The sequence below is a fragment of the Hemiscyllium ocellatum genome, chromosome 18 (assembly GCF_020745735.1).
Source record: "Hemiscyllium ocellatum isolate sHemOce1 chromosome 18, sHemOce1.pat.X.cur, whole genome shotgun sequence".
Classification (NCBI taxonomy): domain Eukaryota; kingdom Metazoa; phylum Chordata; class Chondrichthyes; order Orectolobiformes; family Hemiscylliidae; genus Hemiscyllium; species Hemiscyllium ocellatum.
The window spans coordinates 76,481,307-76,503,436 of NC_083418.1; the positions used below are offsets into that span (position 1 = coordinate 76,481,307).

A 22,130-nucleotide genomic window follows, 5' to 3' on the forward strand; every position below is an offset into this window, starting at 1 on the left:
GATTTTTGACTAACAAGAAGCCAGGGTTCGAGAGTTTGAGCTATAGGGAGAGGTTGAATAGGCTGGGGCTGTTTTCCCTGGAGCGTCGGAGACTGAGGGTGACCGTATAGAGGTTTATAAAATCATGAGGGTCATGGATAGGATAAACAGACAAGGTCTTTTCCCTGGGTTGGGGGAGTCCAGAACTCGAGGGCATAGGTTTAGAGTGAGAAGGGAAAGGTTTAAAAGGGATCTAACGGGAAATATTTTCATGCAGAGGGTGGTGCGTGCATGGAATGATCTGCTAGAGGAAGTGGTAGAGGCCTGGTACAATTACAACATTTAAAAGGAGTCTGGATGGGAACATGAATACGGAGGGTTTAGAGGTCATGGGCCAAGTGCTGGCAAATGGGACTGGATTAATTTAGGATATCTGATTGGCATGGATGAGTTGGACCGAAGGGTCTGTTTCCGTGCTGTATATCTCTATTACTCTAAGAAAATAAAATGGTGTCGGGGATTAGTGGGAATATGGAGTTGAGAGGACAAATCAGATCAGCCATGATGTCATTGAATGGTAGAGCAAGCTTGATAGGCTGAAGAGCCTACTCCTGCTCCGAGCTTGTATGTGTGTATGCTTAAGACTGTTGTCTCCAACCCTGCCCCCAAAAACCAGCTCAAAATGAGTTAATATTCAACACAAGCAAGGAGCTGAACAAATGATTGGGTTTGTATGAGTTCAACTCCAGCAGAGAGACAGTGGTAAGTACAGAGTTGGGATATTTTTGGTGACAAGTCCGGGTTGAATATTTTGTGATCCACACATATTCAATTATAAATAGATTCAACTGTAACACACATTGAGGGTAGTTACTACAAAAACACAAAATGAGACAAATGGACAGTGGGGAAGTGAAATAATAACCAGCACTATCCGCACAATCAGAATCCCATTTGACATCCAGAAAGGAGGGGACTTGAAGGCGAGTGGGTCAGAACTGCAGCATTATCTGATTTCATCAAGACCAGATAAGAATCCCTTTCAGGGAACAGATTGCAGACCAGTCAATGTATCATTGAGAACACCTCACTATCATTAGAGTAATATAACAGATGAATAACAGTGCAACTGGATTTTTATGTTCCAAAATTATACAATGTATTTATAATTTTAACAATTTGTATGCTTAGGTGACTGGTGAACTCAGAAGGAATTAAAAGAATCATTTGAAACCTGTATTAATTGAAGAAACAAAATATATAGACCACAGAAAGAACTACAAGCCAAAGAGTGAGATAGAGAGAAAACAAACAATGAAAATGGCATTTTTATAGTGTGTTCCACATCCAACTGCCAATGAATTACCTTAAAGTGTAATCACTGGTATTTTGTTGGCAGACACAGAACTAATTGTATACAACAAGGACATACAACAGTAATAAGATGACTGTCACATTAATCTGTTCTTAGTGGTGTTAATTGAGATAAATGCTGGCCAGTGACTGGGAAAGCTCCGCTCGCTGAACTTTCAGCCGAAATTATGTCTCAAATTATGGTGCAGAGCTTGAATCTGAAATCTTGTAATGGAAACACAATATTCATAGAATCCCTACAGTGGAAAGCTGGCTATTCAACCCATCGAGTCCACACCAACCCTCCAGACAGCTTCCCACCCGGATCCATCCAGCCCATCCCCTTCCCCTATCTCTATAACCCTACATTTCCCATGACTAATCCACCTAGCCTGCACATCCTTGGACACTATGGGCAGTTCAGCATGGCCAATCCACCCTAACCTAAACATTGTTGGACTGTGGAATGAAACTGGAGCACCCGGAAGAAACCCACGCAGATACACGGAGAATGTGCAGACTCCACACAGACAGTCATCTGAGGCTGAAATCAAACCCGGGTCACGGGCACTGTCAGACAGCAGTGCAAACTACTGAGCCACCATACCACTCAACATCGAGCTATAACTTACCATGTGAAGAAAATGATGGTGTAGTAGTAATCTCATTGGGTTCATAACCCACAGGCCCCCACCAACATTCTGTGGTCATGAGTTCAAATCTCACCATCTGATAGGATTTGAATTTTTAAAGAAATAAGGAACGGTGACCATGAAAGCATCATTCATTGTTTAAAATAAACATGATCGATTCATTAGAGTACTTCAGGTAATGAAATCTGCCGTCCTGACCCAGTCTGTGACTCTGAACTGTCCTCTGAAATGGATGAGCCAGCAATTAGCTTCAGAGGCAATGAAGGAAGGGCAAATACACTTGCCAGCAATGCTCTCATCCCAGGAAAGAATGTGTTTATGGAATGCGAGTGTGACTGGCAAGGCAAGGATTTCTTGCCCATACACAGATCCCCTGCAAAAGGTGGTGATGGTGAACTAACCCTGTTGAAACAACGCAGGTGTTGGTGCAGCTCCAGTGAATGGAGGAAGCTTCAGGACTTTGATTGAAGGAAGAGGGATCTACTTCCCGCAAGAGAAAGTACACAAAGAGAGGGAAAATACAGGTTTGCATGATGTAGAAATTTTTTAACTATTTTCTAATTCTCATGGGACATGGACATTGTTGGCAAGGCTAACAGTTATTGCCAGTTCTTGTTGCCCTTGAGAAGTTGCCTTCTTGGATGCTGCGGTCCACCTGCTGTGGGTAGACCCACAAAGCCTTTAGTGAAGGACTTCCAGGATTTTGCCCCAACGAAAGAATGGTGATATATTTCCAAGTCAGGGTGGTGGGTGGCTTGGATGGGAACTTGCAGGGGGTGAAGCTGCTCCTGGGCCACTGTATTTATGTGGCAGTTCCACTTGAGTAATCTCCACCACGTGGGGGCAATTATTATCACCAAGTGATAATAATACCATTGAATATCAAAGGAGTGGTGATTGGAATGTCTCTGATTGGAGGTGGTCATTGCCTGATGTCAGCCCAAACCTGGATATTGTCCAGATCAGAAATGAGAGAACAAAAATCCAGAGAAAATATATTCCTGTCAGGGTGAAAAGGAAGGCTGGTAGGTGTAGAGAATGCTGGATGATTAAAGAAATTGAAGGTTTTTTGGTTAAGAAAAATAAGGAAGCATATGTCAGGTATAGACAGGAGAGATCGAGTGAATCCTTAGAAGAGTATAAAGAAAGCAGGAGTATACTTAAGAGGAAAATCAGGAGGGCAAAACGGGGACATGAGATAGCTTTGGCAAATAGAATGAAGGAGAATCCAAAGGGTCTTTACAAAAATCAGCAAGGCAGCCTTTGTGTGGAGCCACAGAAAATGGGGGAGATACTAAATGAATATTTTGCATCAGTATTTACTGTGCAAAAAGGATATGGAAGATATAGACTGTAGGGAAATAGATGGTGACATCTTGCAAAATGTCCAGATTACAGAGGAGGAAGTGCTGGATGTCTTGAAACGTTTAAAAGTGGATAAATCCCCAGGACCTGATCAGGTGTACCCGCAAACTCTGTGGGAAGCTAGAGAAGTGGTTGCTGGGCCTCTTGCTGAGGTATTTGTATCATTGATAGTCACAGGTGAGGTGCCAGAAGACTGGAGGTTGGCAAACATGGTGCAGTAAAGACAAGCCAGGGAACTATAGGCCAGTGAGCCTGACCTCGGTGGTGGGCAAGTTGTTGGAGGGAATCCTGAGGGACAGGATGCACATATATTTGAAAAGGCAAGGGCTGATTCGGGATAGCCAACATGACTTTGTGTGTGGGAAATCATGTCTCACAAACTTGACTGAGTTTTTTGAAGAAGTAACAAAGAAGATTGATGAGGGCAGAGCAGTAGATGTGATCTATGTGGACTTCAGTAAGGCGTTCGACAAGGTTCCCCATGGGAGACTGATTAGCAAGGTTGGGTCTCATGGAATACAGTGATAACTAGCCATTTGGATACAGAACTGGCTCAAAGGTAGAAGAAAGAGGGTGGTGGTGGAGGGTTGTTTTTCAGACTGGAGGCCTGTGACTAGTGGAGTGCTACAAGGAACGATGCTGGGCCCTCTACTTTTTGTCATTTCCATAAATGATTTGGATGCGAGCATAAGAGGTACAGTTAGTGAGTTTGCAGATAACACCAAAATGGGAGGTATAGTGGACAGCGAAGAGGGTAACCTCAGATTACAACAGCATCTGGACCAGATGGGCCAATGGGCTGAGAAGTGGCAGATGGAATTTAATTCAGATAAATGCGAGGTGCTGCATTTTGGGAAAGCAAATCTTAGCAGGACTTACACACTTAATGGTAAGGTGCTTGGGAGTGTTGCTGAAAAAAGAGACCTTGGAGTGCAGGTTCATACCTCCTTGAAAGTGGAGTCACAGGTAGATAGGATAGTGAAGAAGGCATTTGGTATGCTTTCCTTTATTGGTCAGAGTATTGAGTACAGGAGTTGGGAGGTCATGTTGCGGTTGTGCAGGACATCAGTTAGGCCACTATTGGAATATTGCATGCAATTCTGGTCTCCTTCCTATCGGAAAGATGTTGTGAAACTTGAAAGGGTTCGGAAAAAATTTACAAGGATGTTGCCTGGGTTGGAGGATTTGAGCTATAGGGAGAGGTTGAACAGGCTGGGGCTGTTTTCCCTGGAGCGCCAGAAGCTGAGGGGTGACCTTATAGAGGTTTACAAAATCATGAGGAGCATGGATAGGATAAATAGACAAAATCTTTTCCCTGGGGTCGGGGTGTCCAGAACTAGAGGGCATAGGTTTAGGGTGAGAGGCGAAAGATATAAAAGAGGCCTACAGGGCAACTATTTCACGCAGAGGGTGGTATGTGTATAGAATGAGCTACCAGAGGATGTGATGGAGGCTGGTACACTTGCAACATTTAAGAGGCATTTGGATGGGTATATGAATAGGAAGGGTTTGGAGGGATATTGGCCGGGTGCTGGCAGGTGGGGCTAGATTGGGTTGGGATATCTGGCTGGCATGGACGGGTTGGACTGAAGGGTCAGTTTCCATGGTGTACATCTCTATGACTCTAAGATCATGTTGCATTTGAACATGGACTGCTTCAGTATCTGAGGAGTCATGAATGTGCTGAACACTGTCCAATCATGGCAAACGTCCCCACTTCTGACTCTGTGATGGAGGGAAGGTCACAGCAGCTGTTCTGTCATTGAGGATGGGGATATTTATGGAGCTTTCTCCTTCAGTGAGTTATTCAACTGTCCACTAACATTCACAATTGGATGTGGTAGGACTGCAGAGCTGAGATCTGATTGAGGGACCGCCGAGCTCTGCCTATTACTTGCTGCTTATGCTGTTTGGCATGTAAGTAGTCCTGTTGGGTGGCTTCACCAGGTTGACACCTCATCTTCAGGTATGCCTGGTTCTGCTCCTGCACTGCCTGCACTCTTCATTGAACCAGGGTTGATCCCCTGGCTTGATGATAATGGTTGAGTGTGAGATACGCTTGGCTATGAGGTTACAGATTGTGCTGGAGTATAATTCTGCTATTGTTGATGGCGCACAGCACCTCATGAATGCCCAGTCTTGAGTTGCCAGACCTGTTTGAAGCCTGTCCCATTTAGCACAGTGATATAGAACATACAACATTACAGCGCAGTACTGGCCCTTCAGCCCTCAATGTGAAACCAATCTCAAGTCTATCTATCTTACACTATTCCATTTTCATCCATAAGCCTATCCAATGACCATATAAATGCCACTACTTTTGCAGGCAGCGTATTCCACACCCCTACTACTCTCTGAGTAAAGAAACTACCTCTGATATCTGTCCTATATTTATCACCCTACAATTTTAAATCCATGCCCCCTAATGCTAACCATCACCATCCAAGGGAAAAGACACTCACTGTGCAACCTATCTAACCCTCTGGTTATCTTATATGTCTCAATTAAATCACCTCTCAACCTCCTTCTCTCCAACAAAAACCACCTCAAGTCCCTCAGACTTTCCTCAGAAGACCGTCCCTCCATACCAGGCAACATCCTAGTAAATCTCCTCCGCACCCTTTCCAAAGCTTCCACATCCTTCCTATAATGCAGTGACCAGAAATGTACACAATAATCCAAGTGTGGTCGCACCAGAGTTTTGTCCAGCTGCAGCATGACATCGTGACTCCGAGCTAACACAACATATGCCTTCTTAACAACCCTGTCAATCTGGGTGGCAACTTTCAGGGATCTATGTACTTGGATACTGAGATCTCTCTGCTCATCTACATTACCAAGAATCTTACCATTAGCCCAATGCTCTGTATTCCTGTTGCTCTTTCTAAAGTGAATCACCTCACACTTTTCTGCATTAAACTCCATTTGCCACCTCTCAGCCCAACTCTGCAGCTTATGTATGTCCCTCTGTAACCTGCAACTTCCTTCTGCACTATCCACAACTCCACCAACCTTAGTGTCATCTGCAAATTTAATAACCCATCCTTCTAAGCCTTCATCCAGGTTGTTAAAATGCACAATTAAAATGATAAACAGCAGTGGTAACTGAACTCCAGGATGAACATTTCCCATCAACCACCACCCTCTGTCTTCTTTCAGCTAGCCAATTTCTGATCCAAACCACTAAACCACTCTCAATCCCACGCCTCCGCATTTTGAGTAATAGCCTACCATGGGTAAACTTATCAAACGCCTTACCAGAAACCATATACACAACATCAACTGCTTTTTCCTCATCCACCTGTTTGGTTAGCATCTCAAAAACTCAATAATGTCTGTGAGGCATGACCTACCCTTTACAAAACCAGGTTGGCTATCCCTAATCAATTTATTTCTCTCCATATGATTATAAATCCTATCCCTTATTAGATTAGATTATTTAGTGTGGAAACAGGCCCTTCGGCCCAACAAGTCCACACCGACCTGCCGAAGCACAACCCACCCAGACCCATTCCCCTACATTTACCCCTTCACTTAACACAACGGGCAATTTAGCCTGGCCAATTCACCTAACCTGCGCATTTTTGGACTGTGGGAGGAAACTGGGTACCCGGTGGAAACCCTCGCAGACACGGGGAGAATGTGCAAACTCCACACAGTCAGTCGCCCGAGCTGGGAATTCATCCCGGGTCTCTGGCACTGTGAGGCAGCAGTGCTAGCCACTGTGCCACTGTGCCGCCCATTTATAATCTTCTCCAACCTACAACCGAAGTAAAGCTCACAGGTCTATAATTTCCAGTGTTTGTCTCTACTCCCCTTCTTGAACAAGGGAACAACATTTGCTATCTTCCAGTCTTCTGGCACTATTCCTGTAGACAATGATGATATAAAGATCAAAGCCAAAGGGTTTGCAATCTCCTCCCTGGCTTCCCAGAGAATCCAAGGATAATTCCCATCCAGCCCAGGGGACGAATCTACTTTCACACTTCCAGAATTGCTAATTCCTCCTCCTTGTGAACCTCAGTCCTGTTTGGTCAAGTAGTCTGTATCTCAGTATTCTCCTAAACAACATTGTCTTTTTTCAGTGATAATGCCTCACAACACGATGGGCAGTGTTCTCAATGTGAAGGTAGGACTTTGTCTCCATAAGGAACTGAGTTGTGGTCACTGTTGCTGATACTGTCATGGACAGTTGCATCTACAACCTGCAAATTGGGAAGGATGAGGTCAAGTATGTTTTCCCCTCTTGTTGGTTCCCTCACTACCTGCTGCAGACCCAATCTAGCAGCTATGCCCTTTCAGACCCAAACAGCTTGATCTGGATTACTGTTGCTGAGTCAGTGTTGGTGGTGGTCTTTGAAATCCCCCACCCAGAGTATACTTTGCATCCTTGTCACCGTCAATACTTCCTGTAAGTCTTGGAGGAGCACTGATGCCTCAGCCGAGGGAAGATGATATGTGGTAATTAGCAGGAAGTTTCCTTGACTACGTTTACCTTGAAGCCACAAGACCTTGTGGTGTATCAATGCAATTTTGAGAACTCCCAGGGAAACTCCCTCCTTAGAGAGTTGGACAGAACATATCCAGGGATGGTGATGGTGGTGTCTGGGACATTGAATCTTCAGTATTATTCCATGAATATGACTATATCAGGCTGGCCCTTGACTACTATGTGAGACAGCTCTCCCAATTTTGATAAGAAGGACTTTGCAGGGTCGATATGGCTGTTTCTGCTGTTGTCTTTTTCGGTGCCTGGGTTGATACAGTTGGTCTGTCCAGTTTCATTTCTCTTTTGAGACTGTGTAGTCATTAAGAGTCAACCCCATTGCTGTGGGTCTGGAGTCACATGTGGGCCAGACCAGGCAAGGATACCAGATTACCAGTGGGCGGCACGGTGGCACAGTGGTTAGCACTGCTGCCTCACAGCGCCTGTAGACCCGGGTTCAATTCCCGACTCAGGCGACTGACTGTGTGGAGTTTGCACGTTCTCCCCGTGTCTGCGTGGGTTTCCTCCGGGTGCTCCGGTTTCCTCCCACAGTCCAAAGATGTGCGGGTCAGGTGAATTGGCCAAGCTAAATTGCCCGTAGTGTTAGGTAAGGGGTAAATGTAGGGGTATGGGTGGGTTGCGCTTCGGCGGGTCGGTGTGGACTTGTTGGGCCGAAGGGCCTGTTTCCACACTGTAAGTCTAGTCTAGTCTAATCTAATCTAAAAAAAAAATTTCCTTTCCTGAAGGACATTAGTGAACCTGATTGATTTTATTTCCTGACAATGGTTTCATGGTCATCAGTAGATTCTTAACTCTAGATTTTTTTTTAATGAATTCAAATTCCACTAGCTGCCATGGTGAAATTTGAACATTAGCTGAGTTTGACAATAATACTACCAAAACCACCACCCCCCCAAAACTCTTCACAGCGGGCAGCACACTTATGAAGCGAAGCACTGACACAATGTTGAAGTTGAGCAGCCAATCAACCTCATCCAGTGGAGAGTTAACTAATTACTAATCATCTGAGGCTGGGCTGGGGAAAGGGGTTTTCTGCATTTAATTGAGGGAGCAATGTGACTGAGGCTCTTCCAGAGATCCAGTGGGAAAGCAAAGAAATTTAAAAATGGAAGAACTCAGCCCCCTGGTTCCACTTATTCCTCCATACCCTTTGATCCTTTTAGTCCTACGAACTATGCCTAACTCTTTCCTGAAAACACTCAGTTGTTTTGGTTTCAACTGCTTTCTGTGGCAGAGAATTCCAAAGGCTCCCCACTCTCTGGGTGAAGAAATTTCTTCTTGTCCTCTCCTCCCAAATCCTTAACCTCTGAGCCCTGATTCTGGATTTCAGTCTTCAGGAACATCCTATCTATGTTTATGTAGAATTTCATAGTTTTGTGTGAAAGTCCCCCCCCCCCCCCCCCCGCCTCATCATTCTTCTCAACTCGTCAAAAATAAGCGCTACGATAGCAACAGAAACTGACTACACAGATGAAGACATAATCGGAGTGTCATTCTGCCTCCATGGTATCTCAAGGCACACTTCTTGCTTTTCCCAAAATGATACAAAGATTGTAAAGTCAGACTTTGCTTCCATTACTTTAAGGCAGTAGTTTGAGCTTAAGTAGAGTAGACAGCTCATATATATCAAGCCACACTTTGAAAACTGGTTTTGCTATCCAAGCTGTTTTAACGAAAACAATAAAAAAGGAACAGAAAAGAACTTCAAAAAATTCTTCATTTGAAGGCTAACACAACTTAAATTAAATACCTCAAAATTAAACCAATGTGCTATCAGCACCTTCAGACTGAAGCTGCTCCTAATTAGATTCCTGGACACGGAATCATCTGGCAGGTACCTCCTGAGGGTTTGATGGAAGATACACTGCCCTTTTACCTGCTCTTGCAAAGAACCTAACAGTAACCAGCCAATTTAAAAGCTAAAAATGGGAAATATCCATTCCCTCTGTGCCTCACCTAATCATCTTCCCGGCGAATGAAAATGAGACGTATGAAACGTGACAGGATTAACCCAGACACAACTCCTCCTGGGTAAATGGGCAAGAAATGCTGACCTAGATGGAGCTTTTTGAGGAGGTAACGAGCCAGTTAGACAAAGAAGTGCCAATGGATGTGATCAATTTGGATTTCCAGAAGGCCTTTGACAAGTTGTCACACAGGAGACAGCTAAATAAGGTAAGGTGTTGGCATGGATAGAGGATTGACTGACTGGCAGAAGGCAGAAAGTGAGGGTAAAAGGGGTCTTTATCAGAATAATAGATGCTGCCTAGTTGAGTTCTGCAGGGGTCAGTGTTGGGAGCACAACTATTTACATGATACATCAATAATCTGGATGAAGAAATTGAGGAGATTGTTGCCAGTGGAAAGACAGTTAGTGTTGAAGAAGCAGGCATAGGTAGGGTGGATAGTCAGAGGCTTCTTTCTGAGGGTTGAAGTTTCAATTACAAGGGAGCATAGGGTTAAAGTAAGAGAGGGAAGGTTTAAGGGAGATATGTGAGGGAAGGTTTTCACACAGAGAGTGATAGGAGTCTGGAATGCCCTGTCTGAAGAGGTGGTAGAAACAGGCACATTGGCAACATTTAAGAGGCATCTGGATGGTTACATGAACAGGGAGGGAATAGAGGGACACGGTCTGAATAAGGGCAGAAGGTTTGTTTTTTAGTTTATTTAGGCTTGATGATCAGCCCAGGCTTGGAGAGTCGAAGGGCCTGGTGCCGTGCTGTACTTCTCTTTTGGTGTTTTTTTTGTTTTTTTTGTTCGGGGAAGCTACAGGAGGTCTTAGAAAGGCTGGGAGATTGGGAAAAGAAGTGGCAGATCGAACACAGTGTGGGAAAATGTGAGGTTGTGTATTTTGGTAAGAACAATTGAGGTATAGATTAATTTCTAACTGGGGAAAGACTTCAGAAATCTGAAGATCAAAGAGACTTGGGAATCCTCATTCAGGATACTCTGAAGGTTAACATGCAGGTTCAGTTGGCAGTTAGGGAGGCAAATGCAACATTTGCATTCATTTCAAGAGGGCTAGAATAAAAGAATAGATATCTACCGCTGGAGATGTATAATGCTGTGGTCAGATTGCATTTGGAACACAGTGAGCAGTTTAGGATCCTGCATCTAAGGAAGAATTTGCTGGCTTTGGAGTAGATCCAGAGAAAATTGACAAAAATGATCCCAAAAATGAAGGACTTGTCATAAGAGGAGTGGTTGAGGACTTCGGGTCAGTATCGATGGAGATTACAATCATGAGGGGCATTCCCATTTAAACTTACAGAATACTGAGAGGCCTGGATAGCATGGATGTGGAGAAGATGTTTCCACTAGCAGGATAGATCAGGACCCAAGGACACAGCCTCAGAGTGAAGGGATGATCCTTAGAACTGAAATGAGAAAGAATTTATTCTGCCAGAGGAATGGTGAATCTGTCATTGGATTATTTCAAGACAGTGGTAGATAAGTTGTTGATTAGTAAGAGGATCAAAGGTTACAGGGTAAAGGCAGAAAAATGGGATGAGAAACATATCAGCCCTGATCTGATGACAAACCATAATTGATGAGGCAAATGGCCTGATATCTTATAGTCTTAAAGGCATACCCACAATCCAATGAACAAAATATGATTTATTACATGAGTGATGAGCTAGAAATGTAAACTTTATCATGATTTGACCTATACTGTTAATCGTGCCAGAAGGGGATAAATGGGAATGTGAATTTGGAATACAAACATAGAGTCATAGAGTTATGCAGCACAGAAACAGACCCTTCAGTCCAGACAATCCATGCTGAAAATATTCCCAAATTAAACTAATCCCAGCTACCTGTGCTTGGCCCATATCCTTCCAAACCTTTTTTATTCATAAACTTATCCAAAAGTCTTTTAAACATTGTAAATGTACCTGCACTCATTACTTCCTCTGGAAGTTCAGTCCACACATGAACCACTTTGCATAGAAAAGGCGCCCCTCATGTCCTTTTAAAATCTTACCCCTTTCATCTTAAAAATATGCCCCCTAGTTTTGAACTGCCCACAGATCAGCCATGATCTTATTATCGACTGGCAAAACACTTGAAGGACCAAATTACTTAGTCCTGCTCCTCACTGAAATGTTTACATGCTAAGGGTTACACTCAAAGAGACTCTCTTTACTTCATTCGAGACCAACCAGTTAAATCCGACCTTAACATTTATGATCTGATTCATATGTATGCAAAGGGAAGTGCTGGTCAAAGTATTCACCTGCGGAAGAGAAGGCCACTTGTAAAATCAATTGGATTCATTTCAATAAGACCAATGATCTCTGGGCAAGATTTCAGTCTGAAACCTCTATGAGAAAGTGAGGACTGCAGATGCTGGAGATCAGAGCTGAAAATGTGTTGCTGGAAAAGCGCAGCAGGTCAGGCAGCATCCAAGGAGCAGGAGAATCAACATTTCGGGCATGAGCCCTTCTTCAGGAAATGTCCTGGGCTCATGCCCGAAACGTTGATTCTCCTGCTCCTTGGATGCTGCCTGACCTGCTGCGCTTTTCCAGCAACACATTTTCAGCTTTAAACCTCTATCTCAATATATGGCTTGAGATCAAATTTTGCTTGAGAATGCACATGTAATTTGTCTCAGGGTATTTTACTATATCATTATATTACATTGTTAGGAGAGGTGAGGACCCAAGGGCACAGCCTTAGAGTAAACAGAAGACCCTTTAGAATGGAGGTAAGGAGAAACTTCTTCAGCCAGAGATTGGTGAATCTGTCAGATTCATTGCCACAGAAGGCTATGGAGGCCAGGTCACGGAGTATATTTAAAACAGAGATAGATAAGTTCTTGATTGCCAAGAAGATCAAAGGTTACAACGAGAAAGTGGGAAAATGGAGTTGAGAAACCTATCAGCCATGATTGAATGGAAGAGCACATCGATGAGCTGAATGGCCTAATTTCTGCTCCTACATCTTATAGAGGGAACTGTATAAATGCACATTAGTGTTTAAAAACATCCACAGTCACATAGGTGTAAAGCTTGCAGCAATATGGAGGACTCGGAGTTACTGGATTACTCTGAAGAGGTAGCACAAAGAAGAAAATCGATGGAGAGGATAGTCTCCTCCTTCAGGAGAAGTTGACTTTGGTTCTGTAGCGATTCAGAGTGAACAATACGGACTCTCACAGAAAATGGCCTAATTTGCTTTGATACACAGCAGATGTTCTATCTATGCCAGCTATCCAGGGAAAGAGCAAGGTATTAAATTCAAACACAAGCATCCTGTCAGCCTTGTTTGAATCCATGTTTTATTGACAGCTCTTGAGTTTGGGGGATGCCGATTTTAAAATTGCTTTATGCCAAGCACATTTTGAAAGAAAGTGAGAGCCACCTTGCTCAGTTTCAGCCCAGGCTTAGAATTGAGAGAGAGGGAGAGAGCCTGATGTCCCAGTGAAAACGCAGAAACAAACTGTAACCATTATGCAAGGTTAAATATTTAACTACCTCACAGTAGAATTTGTTCCTATTGACACTCAGCAGAGCTCATGTGTCTTTGTTATTTGCCAGTGGACCAAAGATGAATAAATAAGAATAGGTAATAAGGAATAATTGATAATTCAATCTGAAATTGGCTTCAGTTGGTAAATATGAAATTCAAATGAAGGAGGGGAATACAGTGGCATACAGATAATGTCTCACGTGCTGGGATGTGGGTTCAGATCTTAATACTGTAACAGACAGAATGTAAATTCAATCAATACATTTGGAATATGAAGCATTAAATTTAGATTAGATTCCTACAGTGTGGAAACAGGCCTTTCGGCCTAACCAGTCCACACCAACCCTCCGAAGTGTAACCCACCCAGGCCTATTTCCCCTCTGACTAATGCTCCTAACACTATGCACAATTTAGCATGGCCAATTCACCTGACTTGCACATCTTTGGACTGTGGGAGGAAACTGGAGCACCCGGAGGAAACCCACACAAACACAGGGAGAATGTGCAAACTCCACACAGATAGTCGCCTGAGGCTGGAATCGAACCTGAGACCCTAGTGCTGTGAGGCAGCAGTGCTAACCACTGAGCCACTATGCCACCCCTAACTATCATATTGTTATAAAAACCTATCTGAACCACACTACTGTCCTTTAGAGAAGGGAATCTACTGTCCTTTACTGGTCTGGTGTACATGTAACTCCATGCCTACAACAATGTGGTGAAATCCTAATTGTCCTCTCAAATGGAGGATTGTGAAATATGAGAAAAAAGGGGCTGAGCAGTGGTGGAGTGTTTGGGAAGTTTGCTTCCAGCCTCGGCTGACTACTTGTGTGCAGTTTGCACATTCTCCCCGTGTCTGCTTGGGTTTCCCTTCAGGTGCTCCAGTTACCTCCTGCATTCCAAAGATGTGTGGATTGGTCATGGCAAATTGCCCAGGAATGCAGGCTAGGTGGATTCACCATGAGATAAGGTAAGGCGGATAGATCTGGGTGGAATGCTCTTTGGAGAGTTGATATCAATTTAAATGGTCCACTTCCACGCTATAGGGATTCTATGAATCTCTCATAGAAAGGATGGTACCAGGGGTTCAAATGCTTCAAAGGTGGATCAAACCACATGCTCAGTTAAGATATAGCCTAGGCTGTTGAGGGAGGTAAGACGGGAGATACCAGGGACCCAGGCAGCAATTTTCAAACTTTCTCTGGCGACAGGTGAGGTGAGAGAGGACTGTATGACTGCACTCTTTGTCCCATTATTTAAAAAAAGGGAGGGAGGTTGAGACCAGGAAATAGCAGGCCGGTCAATCTAGCCTCACATGGGGAAATTATTATAAAGAATTCTGAGGGACAGTATTTTAGAGTGCCACCAATTAAGGAGTCCATCTCATGACACTGGACTCCTTTGGCTATAAATTCTGTGATCATGATCTTATTGTCCACAACCACCTGATGAAGGAGTGGTGCTCCGAAAGCTCATGCTTCCAAATCAACCTATTGGACTATAACTTGGTGTTGTGTGATTTGCAACTTTGTCCACCCCAGTCCAACACTGGCACCTCCAAATCACCAAGTAACCAGGAATAGACAGCACAGATTTGTTAAAGGAAGATTATGTTTAATGAATTTTATTGCATGTTTTGAGGAGGTAACCAGGAGTGTTAATGAGGGCAATGCATTTGATGTAGCTTACACGGACTCTAGCAAGGGTGGGTCCTTCATGGCAGACTGATCAAGAAGGTAAAGAGCCCATGGGATTCATTGGATCCAAAATTGGTCAGCAGGCAGGAAGTAGGATGTGACGACGGATGGATGGTTCTGTGACAGGAAGTATATTTCCAGTGAGGTTCCAGTGATGTTGGGGACTTTGCCTTTTCTGGTATACTTCAGTGATTTGGACAACATGTGGAGATGATCTAAGAATTCATTGAAAACAAAAAGGTGTAGGGTGGCAAATAGTGAAGTGGAAAACAATTGCAGGAGGATATCAACAAATGGTAAGCTGGGCACAGCAGTGGCAAATGGATTTCAACTGTAAAATATCTGAGGTGTTGCCCTTGCAGGCGGCTAATGAGGCAAGCGATCTCACCATCATCGTTAACACCCTGGAAAGTACTGAAGAATAGAGGGACCTTGGTGTGAACATTCACAAATCCATGAAGGGAGTAGGGAGGGTAGTTAAGAGGACCTTTAGGATATTGTGTTTAGTAGCAGAGACATAGAACACAAAAGCAGGGAGGATATGCAGGAACAGTGAAAACACTTCTTGAGGTCGCAACTCGAGGAATGGTGTACAGTTCTGGTCACCACATTATGGGGTAAATGTGAATACCGCTAAAGAGGGTGCAGAGGCAACTTATAGGAAGCTAACTGGTCAGGAGGGTCTAAGCTATTGAGCGAATATTGGATAGGCTGGGGTTATTTTCCTGAGAACAACATAGATTGAGAGTGGACTTAATAGAAGTGCGCAAGAACCACTGAATCACCAGAACAGAAGAGACCTTTTGGCCCATTGAGTCTTCCCATGATGTTCCTGTGATTGGAAAATCATCAACTGTGCCTGGAGTATTGAAACTACATCAATCATCACAGTCAGGCTGAGGGCTGAGAGCTTGCTTGAGTGAAAGCTATTTCAGGTTTAAGCAGCGTCAGCAGGCTACATATCTCTACATCACCACCATTACTACAGTGCTGTAGGTTGAGTGCTGGACAATTACCGGAGTAGGGAAGATAGACAGAAATAAAAAAAATGTGTGGTCAGGCACATCCAATTTTGCAAGCACTGCATGAGCGACCTGAAACCTGCTTCTTGAATGAAGCTTTTAACATGTTCCCTCAGAGATCTTATTTGGAAAGTCATAACACTTTGAACTTCAAACTTATTTTTATATTTTAGCAGGAATGTTGGCTGTTTGACAATCACTCGTCTTCCTTTGAGAATTGAAACATTCAAAAACCATGCAGCGTGATGTTGACACTGTGCTTTCTCATTAAAGATCTTGAAAAAGGGTCATTTCAAATTGAATGGGTCATTCATATACCTTAGTTGTCTCAAACGCTGAAGTTAAGAATGCCATCACAAAGGAGGCATAATCAAGTGAATCATCTACCTTACTGTGAAAAACGACTGAATTGGTGAAGATCACATATCGAGGAAGCTGTAATCTCAGGCTGCCTCTTCTTTTAAAAAAAACAGCAGAAGCTGTTGGCTGAGACTGCAAGTTCTGAGTTCTATCAAAGTCCTTCAGAAGAGCTGGCAAAACCAGTTGCAAGTCAGCCAAGCAGCCGAGATAACAAACAACAAGCTTGAATGTGGAAAAGGCCTACTCTCTCAACATTCTAACTTCAATTATTTGGTTCAATATTTTGGTCTTTTTCCTAACTTGAATTTCACCTGAGAACCAACGTTCAGGCAATTTGGCTATTAAAAAGCTTACTTTAATCAGCTGCGGCAGAAACTTATTTACTCCAGCCAACTATCAACTCATCTAAGAAACCGTAGGTGTGCCATGAAAGACAGTGGCTTAGATAGTGTTGCAGTCTCTTCTTATTTTCCTTTCCTCATCTGAGTCTATTCTTTGTGGAAGCAATAGTATGTGTGGGAGTTGATCAAGTGGGACAATTTTAACTATGGGCAAGTGTGGGATAATAATAATCCCTCTTATTTTAAAGAAAATTACAGGAAAGCCTGCTGTTAGCATTATTTAAATTAGTTCAATCATCCTGAGGGTGAAAAAACACACATTCCTCACATTTAATGATCACAGACTAGCACAAAATACTTAGGACTCATTCTTAGACAAAATATGTTATGTGTTAGTTCCACTGAGTTTTATGGAGGTGAGGCTGAGTGCCTCTTGAGCTGTGTTATCATCACAAACTTGCCTTATTAGCCACTTTCTCCATCGCTGTGCCACCGTCTCATCCAAACTAGTTTTTTGTTTTAATTATTCATTCACAGGATTAAGGCATTACTTATTATAGTGGGCATCATTTATTGCCTATTCCGAACTGCAGTTGAGGGTTAATCACATTGCTGTGGGGCAAGAGTCACATGTAGGCCAGACCAGGTAAGAATAGCAGACTTCCTTCCCTAAAGGACATAGAATATAGCTTCCTTCTTCCTTTTGACACGAAGCTCTGACATTAGTGAACCAGATGGATTTTTCAGACAATCAATAGTTCTTACACAATCACCATTCATATAGCTTTTTATAACTCCAGATTTTTATTGAATTTAAAATTTCCCCATCTGCAATGTTTTGATTTGAATCTTGGTCCTCAGGACATTAACTTGGGTTTGGGATCACCAGTCCAGCGATATTACGCTGCTGCTAGGGGAGCACAGAGGTTCACACTGCTGCCCCTCAGCACCAAGGACCTGGGTTCAATCCCACCCTCGGGTGATGTCTGTGTGGAGTTTGTACATTCTTGCTATGTCTGAGTGGATTTCCTCCCATAAATCAAAGATGTGTAGGCAGGTGGATTAGCAATAGTGTGCAGGGATGTGCCGGTCAGGTGGCTTAGCTTTGGGAAATACAGCGTTACAGGGATAGGTCCAAGTGTGATGCTCTTCAGAGGGTTGGTGTGAACTGGTTGGGCTGAATGGCCTGCTTCCACACTGCAGGGATTCTATGAATACTACTACACGGCCACTGCGTACAATTAACAGGCAGTGTAATTAATGAAAATTCACAGAATCTTGTTAGTACAGAAGCAGGCCATGTGGGCCATCAAGTCCACACTGACTCTCCAAAGAGTGCTCTATCCCCATAACCCTGCATTTACCATCCACTTGACCTGCAAATCTTTGGGACTATGGGAGGAAACTGGAGCACCCAGCGGAAATCCATGCAGAGACAGGAAGAGTGTGCAAATTCCACACAGACAGTCACCCAAGGCTGGAATCAAGCGCATGTCCCTGGTACTGTGAGGCAGCAGCGCTGACCACTGAGCCACTGTGCTGCCCCTCAAGATTAAATGTACCTTGTTTATATATTTTTAAATACCATTTTTAGAGTTTGGCTTTTAAAAGTGGCATGTGAAGTTGCTCACTTCCCTGAAAAGTTAAAAAAAAACTAGGTCAACAATCCCTCTGGAATAATGACCTGATCTAGTACATGAGACAGAACAGGGACACCCAAGAGTGTTAATAAAAAATTGATTTTACTGCGGTGATTTATGACAGGTGGAGTAAACCTTGAAGACCATTAAGTTGCTTCTGATTCAAGACAATCTTGAATCGATTTTAGATTTGAAAAAAAAGGATTGAAAGCTTTTGGGCAGGTCAAGGGAGACCTGACCCGAGTCTGCAAACGTAGTTTCTCTCCTGGAAACATGTATAGAACAGTGCATGAGAAGTATAGTTGCCTCAGAATGAAAGTCTGCAAAGCTTTCAAAAAATGAATGTTGGTCAGAAATTGGTTGATTTTTAAAGGTGAGAAAGTCTAAATTTCTCAGTCCTGAGTGATTTTACATTGGAAGACCTCACAGGAGTGTACTGGGAAGGTTCGGTTAAACTTGGAAGTTAGCAACTTAATAATGTGGTACATTTCTTCCCAATTTGAGTGTCTGTATCAGATGATGTCAGGAAAAGGAATTAGACTGTGTTTTGCTGTACATTTTAAGACCTTTCATCCTGTACTCTCTACTTACGCAACTTGGTTTTGTTTTTTTTTGTTCTTTCGGTTGGTAAACCTCAGTTCTGCTTCTTAAGAAACTGCAGCCTTGTGCATAACCAACAGATTAATAAGCAATAAATATGATTGATCAGCAATGTTCGATTCTGGGCTCTGACCTCTCCAGTAATAGCATCAGTTGGAATCATAACAACATGTAAATTTGTCACAGGTCTGCTAAAATGGATCTCAGAGAGTGAGAGAGATAGGGTTAGTTAAACATTGATGTGCCAACACGATATAACATCATTTCAGAAGTCACGTGACACCAGGTTATAGTCCAACAGACATATTTGAAATCACAAGTTTTCAGAGTGCTGCTCCTTTGTCAGTGAAGTTACCTGGAGGGGCAGCACTCTGAAAGCTTGTGATTTCAAATAAACCTGTTGGACTATAACCTAGAGTCATGTGCCTTCTAGCTTTGTCAACCCCAGTCCAACACCGGCACCTCCACATCATTTCAGGACCACTCTTGGATACACTTTTGGTACAGAGCCAAAGTGTGGATTACCAAGGGTTGAGACCATGCTCATTTCCAACAATCCACTCTAAGGTTCTTCACACAAATTGTGAGAATGGCTTTGATTTAAGGAAACTAAACTGACTGCAGTAAAAGTCCACCCATTTGTGAAAATCTTTACTCTGCTTTACTTCTGCAGTCACTTCAATGAGAACTAGAAAAATCTGCTTCACAGACTGTCATATAATTGGCTGAAAATGAACCATCCAGTTCAATTTCTCTTTTGAGACTTAATTTAATAATTCTGTACTTTTTCCTTATAATCTGTCAAATTCCCATCACAGTCAGTCATTGTTTAGTTTGCTGATATCATGTTTTCAGAGATGATTAAAGGTGTTTCTTTAGAAGATCGTTTTAAAGAAGTCAGATTGGACACAAAGTGTTTTTCTCTCCAGAGATGTTGCCAAACCTGCTGAATCTCTTAGACTTTGTTTAGATTTCAGATTTGAAATAGACAGTATTTTAATCTATACTGGGGTAACTTGGCTTTGGTTTTCTTTCCTTTTGTATCATAAACTCATTCTGTTGCTAAAAAATCTCTGCAGCCTCCTGTGAAAAGGAAAACCTTTTTCTCTATATATATTGGCTTATTTCTGAAGGAAAATAATCCCTCAGTTCTCCTATCCTGTTCAACTCACAAATTCTCTTTAATTATTTTTAATTCCGAGTCCTTTCAGTTGGAATACTTTTTATGTCTATGAAAATATAAAACTGTAAAATGATTAATCTACTTCATTACCACAGTCTCAAGTCTTCAACGTTATAAAATATCTGTAAATGCTATGGGTCATCCCGAGGCTGTGAAAGACATCACACAGATGCAAGAAATACTTGCAACACCTTTCTAGCTCATCTCATATGTCTGATCCTAGAGATACGATCACTGGTGATGGGCTGAATAACTTACTTCTGCTCCTTTGGATACCATGAAACTTGAGGTTCTTTGTGTTACACACGACTGCAAGAGCTGGCAATTAGATGGCTCAGGGAGGTGGATGGAATAACTATATTTTCCTAAATTGGAATGTTAAATAAACAGCCTCGAGAATAGAAGAAGAGAAGGACTAAGTGTTCCTTTATTCATTTTGGCGGAAAGATCGACGTGGTATTTTTAATAGATTAAAATACTATATATTTCAGATCTGAAATCAAAACAAAGTCATAAGAAACTCAGCGGGTTTGGTAGCATCTCTGGAGAGAGAAACATTTTGTGTCCAATATGACTTCGTTAGAGATTGGAAAGTGTGGAGTTACAAAGGGACCTGAGCATCCTTTTCAAAGGTTAGTGATGACTAACATCCTGGTGCAGCAAACTGTTAGGAAGGCTAATGGAATGTTAGCCTTTATCACATGAGGATTGGAGTCCAGCAGCAGTGAAGTCTTACTTCAATTGTAAAGGAGGTCAGTGAGACTCTACATGGAGTATTGTCTGCAGTTTTGATCTCCACATCACAGGAAGGATGTTATTGCCATAGAGGGAGTGCAACAAAGGTTTACCAGACTTATTCCTGGATGGCGGGGAATATCCTACGAAGAGAGATTGGTCAAACCAAAGCCTGTATTCTCTAGAATTTCAAAGAATGAAAGTAACATCATTGAAACCTATGAAATATTTAAAGGATAGAGAAGGTAGATGCAGGTGAGATGCTTCCCCTGGTCAGAGAGAGTCAAGAAGCAGGGAACTCAATTTCAAAATAACAGGGATGCCATTTAGAATCGAGAGAAGGGGAATTCTTTTATTGTGAATCTTTGGGATTTTCTACCTCTGGGATCTATGGAAGCTCAATCTTTGAGTACATTTGAAGGAAAGGTTGATAGAATTTTGATCATGAATGGCATAAATGATTATGGGGATAATGCGGGTAAAAGGCTGTAGTGTTTGATCTGACACAATCGATTCAAATGATGGAGCAGGATTGACAGGCTGAATAGCCTAGTTCCATTGTCAAACAGAAACTCCTCCTTCTCAGGATGTCCCATGTCACAAAGCCAACTTGAACAAACCAAATCCATACAAACAGCACATGAATAAAATAACTAGTACATCTGTTATTAGAAGCATTAGGTGAGGGATAAACACTGGTCAGAAAGTATTGACCTCTCATAGATGGCACCCACAGCCTGAACCTTTAATGCCCACGCGAACTGGCTAACAGGTTCTTGATTTGACCTCACTTTTGAACAAAGGTGTACTCTGCAACGCAGCACTCAATCAGTATTGCAGTAAAGTGCGGGAAAGCTCAAGTCCATAGTTTGCCATTGAATCTAAAGCATTCTGATTGGGAAATCAAAATGCTACCAACTGAAGCTCAAGAACAAAAATATTACATAGCAATTCAGGATGCAATAATCTTGGTCATAGGTGGTGCTTTAACACTACCTGTTGGTATTTCTGCATAACATGAGACAGTTCATAACCTCAGTCAGAAAACAATTGCAACTAACATCTTTCAAAATATATATTTTCCACTCAAAGATGTACTCTTATTACACACAAAACTTCTGATGTCCAACTTGAAATTTGTTTTCCTGCCCTTACTCACATTTTCATAATGTTCGTTCACTTGATAATATGCATGTATGACAAATATTATTACATTAGAAATA

At 42.5% G+C, this 22,130-nt stretch overlaps 1 protein-coding gene across 3 annotated transcripts in view; it reads right to left on the bottom strand.

Moving 5' to 3' along the window:
- The window catches only part of LOC132824275 (protein kinase C-binding protein NELL1-like), a 994,503-nt gene that overhangs the window by 850,420 nt on the left and 121,953 nt on the right, over positions 1–22,130 (bottom strand). The window lies entirely within an intron of this gene.